Source organism: Thamnophis elegans, chromosome 4, assembly GCF_009769535.1.
Source record: "Thamnophis elegans isolate rThaEle1 chromosome 4, rThaEle1.pri, whole genome shotgun sequence".
NCBI lineage: Eukaryota > Metazoa > Chordata > Lepidosauria > Squamata > Colubridae > Thamnophis > Thamnophis elegans.
The window spans coordinates 4,524,387-4,536,137 of record NC_045544.1 but is presented as its reverse complement, the minus strand read 5'-3'; positions in this window follow the sequence as shown (position 1 = coordinate 4,536,137).

The following is an 11,751-nucleotide window of genomic DNA, read 5'->3' as shown; positions in this document are numbered from 1 at the left end:
CTCCAGTTTTAAAACCCGACTCATCTTTTTCCAACCTGCTTCCCTCAACATATATTCAGTGTATGGTCTGAATAAATAAGGAGAGAGTATACAATCAGCCTTGTCTTGTGTGAGTTGAGTTTATTGGTCTTGTATGCCGCCCACTCCCGAAGGACTCCGGGCGGCTTACAATAAACAAGGGAAACCATGGCAACATCTAATGTTTGTGTACGATTATTTTCAGCAGACTGTGTTTTTCTATTGTTGTGACTTAGATGAAGTTCAGAGCACATTTTATGACCAATTCATTCAAAACTCCACATAATCCCAAGGGGTTCACATACTTTTTTCTTGCAACTGTATGCATTGTTGCAAACTGAGTACACAGATATTCAAGTTTTACATCTAGTCCCGCTACTTATAATTCATAGGTATGCATCTATTCTAAGCAGTGATTTTATAACTTTAATACTAAGGCAGCCTCCTTTTTGCTCATTGAGAGCAACTGTAACCCAAGATAAACGTAGGCAAAACGTTGTAAGCACAACATTTCCCCATGCTTAAAACCTGGAACGCTTGTATCCAAGGAGTTTTGCTTCAGGCTCAAGACTTGTGGTTTTGAGCCTCGTGAGTGAGTTGCTTTTTTTAATCGCCTAATAAATACAGCGACATCCCTGCGCTATTGGCTGTTCAGGGTGACAGAGGAGGCGCAAAGGAGGCCTCCAACTGGCTGAGGGCACAGAGAGCCACTTCAAATTATTGAAGTAGTGAAGTAAAGTTTAAATAGTGATAATAGGGCGAAGAAATAAAAGAGTAAAAAAGGCATATTCCCCCCCCCCCCCGACCCTTAAAAGAGGCTGAAAATTTGGGTGCGTCTTATACTCCGAATGTAGCTTTTTCTAATTTTTTTTTCCAGCCCTAATGCGGCGCTAACGAGTGAAGCGCTTTGCCTTCTCTGAAGATCAGCTGTGCTTTAGAAGCTGTTTTGAAGTGATCTTATTTATTTATTTGTCAAAAAGTACAAGGAAACAAGTTTAAAAACACATGACAAAAATGGCACAAATAAATGGATATAAATGAGGAAAACTTAGCCATAAACACATAAAATGAGTACATATAAATGGGACAGTAGGATAGGGATGGTAGGCACGCTGGTGCGCTTATGTACGCCCCCTTAGGGACCTCTTATGAAACGTGTAAGTTCCACGGTAGACAGCTTAAGGTAAAAGATTTGTGGGTTAGAGGAACTAACAACAGGTAGAGTGTTCCAAACATTCACTACTCTACTGCTGGAATCGTTTTTCCTGCAATCAAGATCAGAACGGATTACATTTAGTTTGTATGTATTGATAGCCCTTGTGTTATTGCAGTTGAAGCAAAAGTAGTCATTAGCAGGTAGGATGTTTATCTTGTGCACTGATCTCAGGTCGGAATGTAGACGGCGTAGTTCAAGGTTCTCCAGGCCTAAAATTTCAATCCTGGTGGTGTACGGAATTTCATTACGAGCAGAGGAGTTGGGTACTCTTCTTGTAAAACACCTCTGGACCTTCTCTAATGTTTTAATGTCCGAAATACAGTGTGGGTTCCAGGCAGGTGAGCAGTATTCAAGTATAGGTCTGGCAAAGGTTTTGTATGCCCCAGATAGCAGCATAACATTACTAGAGAGAAAACTACTGTATTTTTGGAGTATAAGACACACCAAGATTTTGAAGAGGCAAATTTAAAAAAAAAAAAGTTTTGCACTCTGCAAACCTCCCCCAAACGACCCATTTTTCACCAAAACTGGCTTTTGTTTGTCAAAAAAAGGAGCATGCATAGCCTTTAGGAGGCTTATAGAGTGCTTCTGGGGGCTGGGGGGAGCAAAAACGAGCAAAATGGACCGTTTTTGCTCGTTTTTGCCCTCCCCAGCCCCCAAGAGCTGAGGGACTCTGGAAGCCTCCTAAAGGCTATGCACAGCCATTTTTGCAAAGGGGTGGGGTTTTGCGGGGCCAAAAATGCTGCATTCAGTGTATAAGACGCACCCAGATTTTCAGCCTCTTTTTTGAGGGGAAAAGGTGCATCTTATACTCCAAAAAATAGGGTACCTAAAATAAGGTTGACAACTCTGAATGCCTTTTTGGCTATGTTGTTACAGTGAGCTCTGGGGCTTAGATCTTTCAAAATGAGTACTCCTAGGTCTTCGACAAAGTGTGGCTCATATTTTAGATTGTTTCCACCCAGCTTGTATTTGATGTTCTGGTTTTTATTGCCAATGTGTAGGACTGAGTGTTAGCAGAGATATGGAGTTGCCAATTGTTTGACCATTCAGATACATGGGGCAGCCCTTGAAGAGTATTCGGAGACTTCAACTCGTCTAGAATGCAGCCGCGCGAGCGATTGTGGGTGCACCTCGGTACACCCACGTTACACCTATCCTCCGCGAGCTGCACTGGCTACCGATCGGTCTCCGGATACGCTTCAAAGTGCTAGTCGTAACTTATAAAGCCATTCATGGTATTGGAACTGGGTACTTGAGAGACCGCCTGCTGCCAATTACCTCCCAAAGACCCGTTAGATCTCACAGGGTCGGCCTCCTCCGGGTTCCGTCCACCAGCCAATGGCATCTGGCTACTACCCGGGGGAGGGCCTTCTCTGTAGCAGCTCCGGCCCTTTGGAATGAACTCCCCATGGAGATTCGGACCCTCACCTCTCTCCAGGCCTTCCGGAAAGCCGTCAAAACCTGGCTGTGCCGGCAGGCCTGGGGTTGATGAGTTCCCCTCCCCTCTCGACTGGTATGGCTGTGTGATTTTCGTCTATTTTAATTATATGTACTGTGTTTATGTTCCCTTTCCCCTCTGATTTGTTCCCTGCCCTGAGTCCCTCCTGGAGAAGGGCGGCATACAAATAAACCAAATACAAATACAAATACAAAATCTAAGTCGTTTTGTAGAGTAGTAGAATTTTCAGTGGTGTTAAAATAGTTTTGCATTATCGGCAAAGAGGACACAGCTGCTTATAATACGATCACAAATGTCGTTTATGTAAAGTAAGTAAAGTAGTCCCTAGAACGCTTCCTTGGGGAACCCCACTGTTAACTGATGCAGAGTTAGATGTAGCGTTTCCAATTTTGACTACTTGTTGCCTATTTGATAGGGACGCAGCTATCCACTTGTGCAAAGATCCAGAAATGCCGTAAGATCTTAGTTTTAACAGAAGTTTGTCATGTACCACTGAATCAAAGACTTTGCAAAAGTCTATGTAGATTGCATCTATTGCTTTGCCCTGGTCGAGTTGAGAGATCCAAATGTTTTTGCAGTATATGAGTTGCAGATTACAGGACATTTTTTTTTCCTGAAACCAAATTGCTTATTAGAGAGTAGGTCATTTGTCTCTAAGTATCTAAGCATCTTCTATGCGCTGCCTGCTTTTCTCATTGCTGCTCACCCCCTACAATTAGCTTGGCTTTAGAAGCTGTTTTTTTACCCCCAAACGGGATAAAAAACACACACACACTCAAAACCAGCAAGCTTATCTGCTGAAGCTGACCAGACTAACAACGCCAGATGAATACAGAATTCCCCCCCCCCTATTTTCCTCCCTCAAAACTAAGGTGCATCTTATACTCCGGTGCATCTTATACTCCCAAAAATACGGTAGTGCTTATATGAACTAAATTTACACCCCTCCCCAAGCCCCAATTAATAAAAAAAGAAAAGATCCTATAGCACATATAAATATCTATATGGAATTAATTCATATAGATATGGATTAATTGTTGAGTTTATAATCTGAACCCATACAGAATGTCTGGATTTAAACTGATTTTTCATAATTGGATATTCAATATTTGTATTTGTATTTTATTATTTGTATGCCGCCCTTCTCCGGGAGGACTCAGGGCAGCGAACAATTCAAGGGGGAAAAAGGGGGAACATAAAAAGACAAAATACAAATAATAAAAGTAGACAACAGTCGCACAACCATACATGTCGAGAGGGGAGGGAACTCATCACCCCCAGGCCTGCCGGCAAAGCCAGGTTTTGACGGCTTTTCGGAAGGCCTGGAGGGAGGTGAGGGTCCGAATCCCTTCCTTCTACAGATCAAATGTTAATTTTCATTCTTTAATCCCTTACAAAATTGAATTGTTGGTGTTTGTTCAAGTGCAAAATCCTCTAAAGAAGCTAAAACTACTGGTACCTTTGAAACTGCTCAAGCATCTGAATGATAATAATTGTACAGGTAAATCAACTTTCAAGAAAAATGTTGAAGATAAGCAAAGGTTGATGCATTTGAAGCCATGACTGCAGCTCATATGCTCTAACAATACTGTGCAAAGTAATCCAATTTCTTTTAGGTGAAACGATTTGGAAACATGACTTAGCAAAGAGTATAGCTGTAGGAGGCTGGAACATGTTGCATTTTCTTGGTCCCGTTTCAAATCCTGGTAATTATTTTGAAACACCAAAATGATTTGGCACCAATTTATTTGGAGGACTGCTTGCATCTGCTTGTACTGCTACTTGCCAGATCCTCGCACTTGGTCTTAAGACACCCTCAATAATCCTAAAACTGGCATCAAGATTTATTAAACTGACATATACGAAACTAGAGTCTCCTTCAATAGTTGATTTATCATGTAGAGGGCCCTTTCTGGGAAGATAATTAATTACTTTTAATCAGTCCGTAAGAAATACGTTTATGTCAAGATCCTCTTTAAAATGTGGTGTTCTGCTTACTGCTGTCTTAATGCAGTCGTACAAAGTCATATAAATTAGTTAGTTTGCAGATTTGGGACTGGTTTATTTGCTGAATGGCCAGCATCTGTGACAGTTCTGAATTCAGTCTTGGAAGGTCTTGATTATGACCTCTGAGACTGAGTTTCTGAAGAGTCATGTTATATATTTGACTCTGTTAGCTTTTAAATACATTCATTTTCATGTATTGCTCAATATCAGATCCTTGTTGTTGCCTTAATGTTGCAATGATTGGATAATGCATTGGATTTTATCGATGCATTGATTGCATCTGAAGCAGATAACACAACTTTGAAGATTAGACACCAGAGGGCAACAAGTGGCTACCTTTTAAAAATGTTTGATCTATGACCAAAAGAGGTTTTTGAACTGTTTAACTCTTTACTAGCATTTGTGGGTGTAATTGCAGAGAATAAACCTAAATCTGATTTACAGGTTGGAATTAAAAATTACAGCTTACAAGAAGACAACGGGAATAATGGATTTACAAACAAAAGATGATAACTTAAACATTGAAAAATGTAACAAATCATATGGGAAATTTGGATAATTTATGCTAGATTTAGGAGAGGGATTTGCCGAAGTTGCTATGCTGGAAGTATAAATGGGGCTTGACAAAGATGAAGAAAATAATTTTGAGAGAAAAGACTAGGAGAAGGCAGATGCCGGAACCTTGAGGATTTTCAAGAAGTACAGGAAGAAGAAAGAATACAGCATTGATTTATTCCATCGAGGTTAAAATAATGGGTTATTATTTGAGAGGTGGCTAACAGCTTCTCAATTAGAAGTGGATGATGTTGATTATTACTGGTAATGTTTAATTGTTTTTTGAGTGGGACCAGGTTTTAATTGTGTGAAGTGGGGAAATGGAGAGATTTGTTGAAAGGGAAAAGAAGGATTTGGTGTAATAGATATAATTTGTGATGCTTATTATTATTTTGTGTATCACTGGACTTCTGTTTCTTTAATAGGGAGAGATGAGGTTCTAATAGTGACGGTTATAAAGAAATTGGGATGATATAAGGAATGGAGAGATATTTGCTTATATTTTAAGAAATAGTGATAAGTTGTTAATGTAGGTTATACTCAGTGGGGCTGAAAGAGGGAGTCTGTTTTTCTATCTCTTTTTCTTTTTCCGCTCCCTTTTTTTAATTTTAAGTTTTTAAAATGTGTTTTTTCTACTTTTGTAGTTGTATAGGTTTTACTTGTGTAACTTTTAATTTTAAAAAAAGTATTGGAAAACAATGTTGAAATATCTTATTTGTTTACAGTAATATCTAAAGTATTATCTAAAGGAGAATAAAAATATCTAAAGGAGGAGAGCCTTTTCAGTAGCAGCTCCGACCCTTTGGAACGATCTCCCCGTGGAGATTCGTACCCTCACCACCTTCCAGACCTTCCGCACAGCCCTCAAGACCTGGCTAGCCCATCAGGCCTGGGGATAAAGATCGTAATCCGTCCCCACCCGAATGATGAATGTTGCTCTATTCTTTTAATTATGTATTGTCCTATATGTCATTGTATGTTTCCCCTTCCTACATAAGTTGTAAGCCCTGAGTCCCCTCAGGGAAAAGGGCGGCCTATAAATAAACTTATACAAATATACAAATAAACTTATACAAATTATACAATAAAGTGGCATAAGCCTTGGGGACAAGCTAGGAGGTAGTAATGTCATGAAGAAAAGTAATGCCTTTGGCAAGGGAGGGCTAGTTCTGTCATGGGTAAGTGAGCACATCACGACTTGTGTGTTTAGGGGAGATTAAAGACTTAGGCATTATGGTTTCGTGTAGGCTGCCTCTGAAGCCTTTGGGGCTTACCAGAGATAAGGGAAGGGAACTGCGCACAAGATGTCCATGCTCAGAAGGCATAAACAGATGAAGAGAAACCTCAATGCCTTATGCCTGCATTGTTAATAATTAGATTAACTTTTTGAATTAGAAATTTATAAGTTACCATCAACACAAAAGGGAGTTTGCTCAGAAGCTGAAATACACCAAGTGAATTGGAGGAAGAGTGGGAAGCAGACGAGAGAAGAAAGATAGGAAGAGAGGGACAGGAGAGAGGGTGAGGGGGGAAGATGAGGTGCATAAGGAGGAGTGGTAAGGGGAGAGAGGAGAAGGAGAAAGGAAGGGGAAGTAGAGTAGAAAATGATGGAGGGAAGAAAGGATGTAGACAGGGGGAGGAGAGAGGGGGAAGAAAGATAGGAAGAGAGGGTTAGGAGAGAGGGTGAAGTGGAAGATGAGGTGTATAAGGAGGAGTGGTAAGGGGAGAGAGGAGAAGGAGAAAGGAAGGGGAAGTAGAGTAGAAAATGATGGAGGGAAGAAAGGATGTAGAAAGGAATCATGCGTGCACATGCCCGCGGGAAACTGGCACACTGAAAACCGGAAGTGCATGCACTGAAAACCGGAAGTTCATTTCTCAGCATGCACATGCCCCCTGGGCAGCTCCTCTTCCGGGTTGCGTCCTGATGAGTGTGCACGCTCCCTTTTCGGCACTTTGTCATCACTGACCTAGTCCATCTTCCATTATCTGAAAAATAAGAGGAACAAATCTAGATCAAACTTGGCAATTGTAAGATGTGTGAACTTCTTAGAATTCCCCAGCCAGCACCCTGGGAGGGAATTTTAGGAGTAGAAGTCCACATATTTTATGGTCATGTGCTTCCGATCCAGGTGTTTATCCCTGGGCTTGCAGTTATGATGTTGCAATGTCTTGCAGTTACATGATCATAATTTGTAATCTCCTTTGCCAGTTTCTGACAAGCAGAGTTAATGGGAAAACCAGCAGGAGATTGCAAATTATGCAATGCAAACTGTTAATAAATATCCCCCAGGTCGACCAGCGAGCATTCCCACTGTTAAAAGAGTTCAATTAAGATTGAAGAGCCGAGGTGGCGCAGTGGTTAGGGTGCAGTACTGCAGGCCACTTCAGCTGACTGCAATCTGCAGCTCAGCGGTTCCAATCTCACCGGCTCAAGGTCGACTCAGCCTTCCATCCTTCCGAGGTGGGTGAAATGAGGACCCGGACTGTGGGGGCAAGTTGCTGACTCAATTTGCTAAAAAAATTGTAAACCGCTTAGAGAGGGCTGAAAGCCCTATGAAGCAGTATATAAGCCTAATAAATAAATAAATAAATAAAGATGCAGTTGAAGATCTGGCTAATCTTCGCAAATTGGCTGAAGATTATTTTTTTCTCCATAGGACTAAGCTCCCTATTACTAGCAGATTATTGTAGTGTTAGATGGAAGAGATACTTCCTAGATAAATGGTACCTTCATGGCTTTTTTCAAGAGACTCTCCTGCCCTTGTGGTATGGAGAAGCCAAGGTAAATTCTGACAAGACACGTTCTGGAGATGGAAGGCAACAGGACCAGTTCGTCCTGCGCAGACTAGCAACGTGTAGGTATAGCAATGTGATAGATAAATCGGAGGTAGTCAAGCTTTTTATACCTACCGCCCACTTTTGTATCTCTGTTAGTAGTAAAATTTTCTAACCGCCCAGCGGTTCCACAGTAATGGTGGTTTATAAAGTAGGGAAGTAACTTTAAAATTTATAAAGCAGAGTTACAGCAAACCCCTACCGCCCACCATGAAAGCTGGAACGCCCACTAGCGGGCGGTAGGGACCAGGTTGACTACCACTGAAATAAACAAATAAGTACAAACATGGATAATTTTTACTTTTTGCCTACTTCTGAGAACCTTAAGTCTTATGTCACTAATATTAAGTACTAAGACAGTAGGAAAAGTCACAAATGGTGATAGTGTGTTCTCAACTCTAGGGGGCGGTGCTCATCTCCATTTCAAAAGCCGAAGAGCCAGCGCTGTCCGGAGATGTCTCCGTAGTCATGTAGGCAGCATGATTAAACGCTGAAGACGCATGGAACACTGTTACCTTCCCACCAAAGGGGGCACCCTGTTTTTCTACTTGCATTTTTACATGCTTTCATACTGCTAGGTTGGCAGAAGCTGGGACGAGTAACGGGAGTTCACTCCGTTACGTGGCGCTAGGGATTCGAACCGCCGAACTGTCAACCTTTCTGATCGACAAACTCAATGCCACTGAGCCACTATAACTTGAGTTTAAAAAAAGAATGAGCCTTTGTGTAATTCTAAGACCTGTAATCCTTCAAAGGGCAGGACAGTAATCAAATGACATTTTTTCCGTCTGTCTTGGTATTCTAGTAACTTAGTAACACAGTAAGATTATATTTGCTTGTTAAGAGGAGAGCACAAGAAATGAAGTTTGGGAAAAAAGTTGCAAATTGATGTAGCTGAGGTTTTTTCCTTTTTTTCCCCCCAAAAGATGATCTTGTGCGAAATATGACCAAGAAAACACTGCAAATAGGGAAAGTCTTGAGAGACCGCCTTCTGCCGATTACCTCCCTCCGACCGATAAGATCGCACAGACTGGGCCTCCTCCGAATCCCATCCGCCAGTCAATGTCGACTGGCGACTACACGGAGGAGAGCCTTTTCTGTTGCAGCTCCGACCCTGTGGAACGATCTCCCCGTCGAGATACGCACCCTCACCACCGTCCAGGCCTTCCGCGCAGCCCTTAAGACCTGGCTATCCCAACAGGCCTGGGGATAAGTCTCTAATTTGCCCCACCCGAGTGTTGAATGTTGAATGCAAGTTGTGTTTTTATTACTTTATTTATTTTGTTCACATATTGTTTGTTTTGAATTGCACCCCCTCCCTAATGATTGTAAGCCGCCCTGAGTCCCCTCAGGGAAAAGGGCGGCCTATAAATCCAAATAAAATACTAAAAAAATACTAAAAGTCAAATGAACAGATAAAAACGTTTCTACATTATTAGTGCTCGTTGGGATCTATTTTATAATTAAATCTTTGCACACACAGAGTGTTAATTGTTTAGGGATTCCACCAGATCATAATACGTAACACCGAAAGTGTAATTCGCTGGTTTCTAAAAGCATAAAGAGCACACAAAAACCACCCTTTGCACATAAATTGTATCAGCTCAGTCACTGTTAAATTAGTTCAAGGTCAGCTCCCAAAGATAAAATAGCTTTGAAGACTATTGACCAGGGTAGAAAGCTCTGGTGCCATTAATGTTTCACTTCTTCTCAAAACAGAGATCCTGCTAGCTTTGTGCAATATAATTAAACTGTCTTTGTTTATTTTGTTGCAATTCTGCAATATACACTTGTTGCTTTTCCTGTGTTGAAAGAAATGTCCTTCTGGGTTCAGCTCCAAGTGGGGGAAAAGACACAGGAGACATGGAGGCTGCTTGGAAAGATGGTTTATTGGTGGACAGGGCCACATGGCTTGAGTCCTGAACAGAAAAAGTGATCGCATGCTTCAATGTTGGTGGAGAAGAAGAGAAGGGCTGAGGGAGGGGCTTGCTAGGCTTTTTATACCCTGTTTAGTCCCACCTCTCTGTTTCCTGTTCCTGTGTAAGAAATGTATTCTGATTGGTTGTCAGACTCCCATGGTGCCATGCAGGGGGCAACTCTCTAGGCTGTGTTTTGAATCCAGGTATGAGTTCTCAGATGCCATGTGGAGACCTGAGTAAAAGACCAATATTATCATGTCTTTCTGTAGCTGCTGCTGAAGTCTTTATTATGTAAAGTGGGCTAGCCTGGCTAGTCTTAATGGGCCTATTGACAAAGTGGGGGGTAGGCAGGAAGCTACAGGCAACTATTTTGTCTTTTAAAACATGCTTCTTTTCACATCCAGAGAAACATTCTGCCTTTTCAATATTTCCTAGGATATTTCATTTTTTCTGGGAGAGGGCTGGATGATAACGTCCCACACCTGGATTTTAATATCTTCCCCTTTTGTCAAATTAATTTCTTTTTATAGATATATGAACTACTATTTAAAATGAAAAATTTCATTAAAGCCTTCCTCTTATTACATAGTAAGTAGCATGATATTTGTGGGGCACATGCTGCAAAAATGTAGATGATAGCAGGAAAAATTCAGATTTCTGCAGCGCTTAGCTGCCATTTTGTCCTCTGGATTTTTTGTAGCTCAGATACTGCAACCCTGTGTTGAGAACTGGAAAATCTAAACAGGTAGCTTTAAGTTGGATACAGACAAAGCAGCCATTGCATGCGTTTGGATTTTGCTCTTTCCCTAAAACAAAATTCTTAAAACATTTTTCTGAGTCAGTATCATTGTTTTATGCAAATGAGAAAAGATGGCTGCCTGCTACGGAAGTTAACAGTTTGTGGATGAAAGTTCCCAATTTTACAGGTAATCCTCAACCTGTAACCACAATTCAGCTCTAAACCTTTGTTGCTAAGTGACGCATTTCGTACGTGAATTGTGTCCCATTTTATGACCTTTCTTGCCACTGTTGCTAAGTGATTCATTGCAGTTGTTAAATTAGTAACAGGGTTGTTAAGATAATCTGGCTTCTCCGCTGACATTGCTAGTCGGAAGGTTGCAAAAGGGGATCCTATCAATGGTGGGATTCAGCCAGTATGCACAGATTCAGGTGAACAGGTAGCTAACTTTCTGAGCAGTTCAGCGAACTGGCTGTTGGAAGAAATTTCCTTCCAACACCCTTTTGTTTTTCCTACTGTGGGAAGTTATCATCCAGCCCTCTCCCAGAAAAATGAAATACCCTAGGAAATATTGAAAAGGCAGAATATTTCTCTGGATGTGAAAAGAAAGAAACATGTTTTAAAAGACAGAATAGTTGCCTGTAGCTTCCTGCCCATCCCCAGTTAATGGGCCATTGAGATGGCCAGGCTAGCCCACTTTACATAATAAAGACTTCACCAGCAGCTACAGAAAGGCATGATAATATGCACAACTGACCACAAGGCATCTGAGAACTCATCATAGCCTAGAGAGTAGCCCCCTGCATGCCACCATGGGAGTCTGACCACCAATCAGAATACATTTCTTACGCAGGAACGGGAAACAGAGAGGTGGGACTAAACAGGTTATAAAAAGCCTAGCAAGCCCCTCCCTCGGCCCTTCTCTTCTCCTCCACCAACACTGAAGCATGTGATCACCTTTTCTGTTCAGGGCTCAAGCCATGTGGCCCTGTCCAACAAT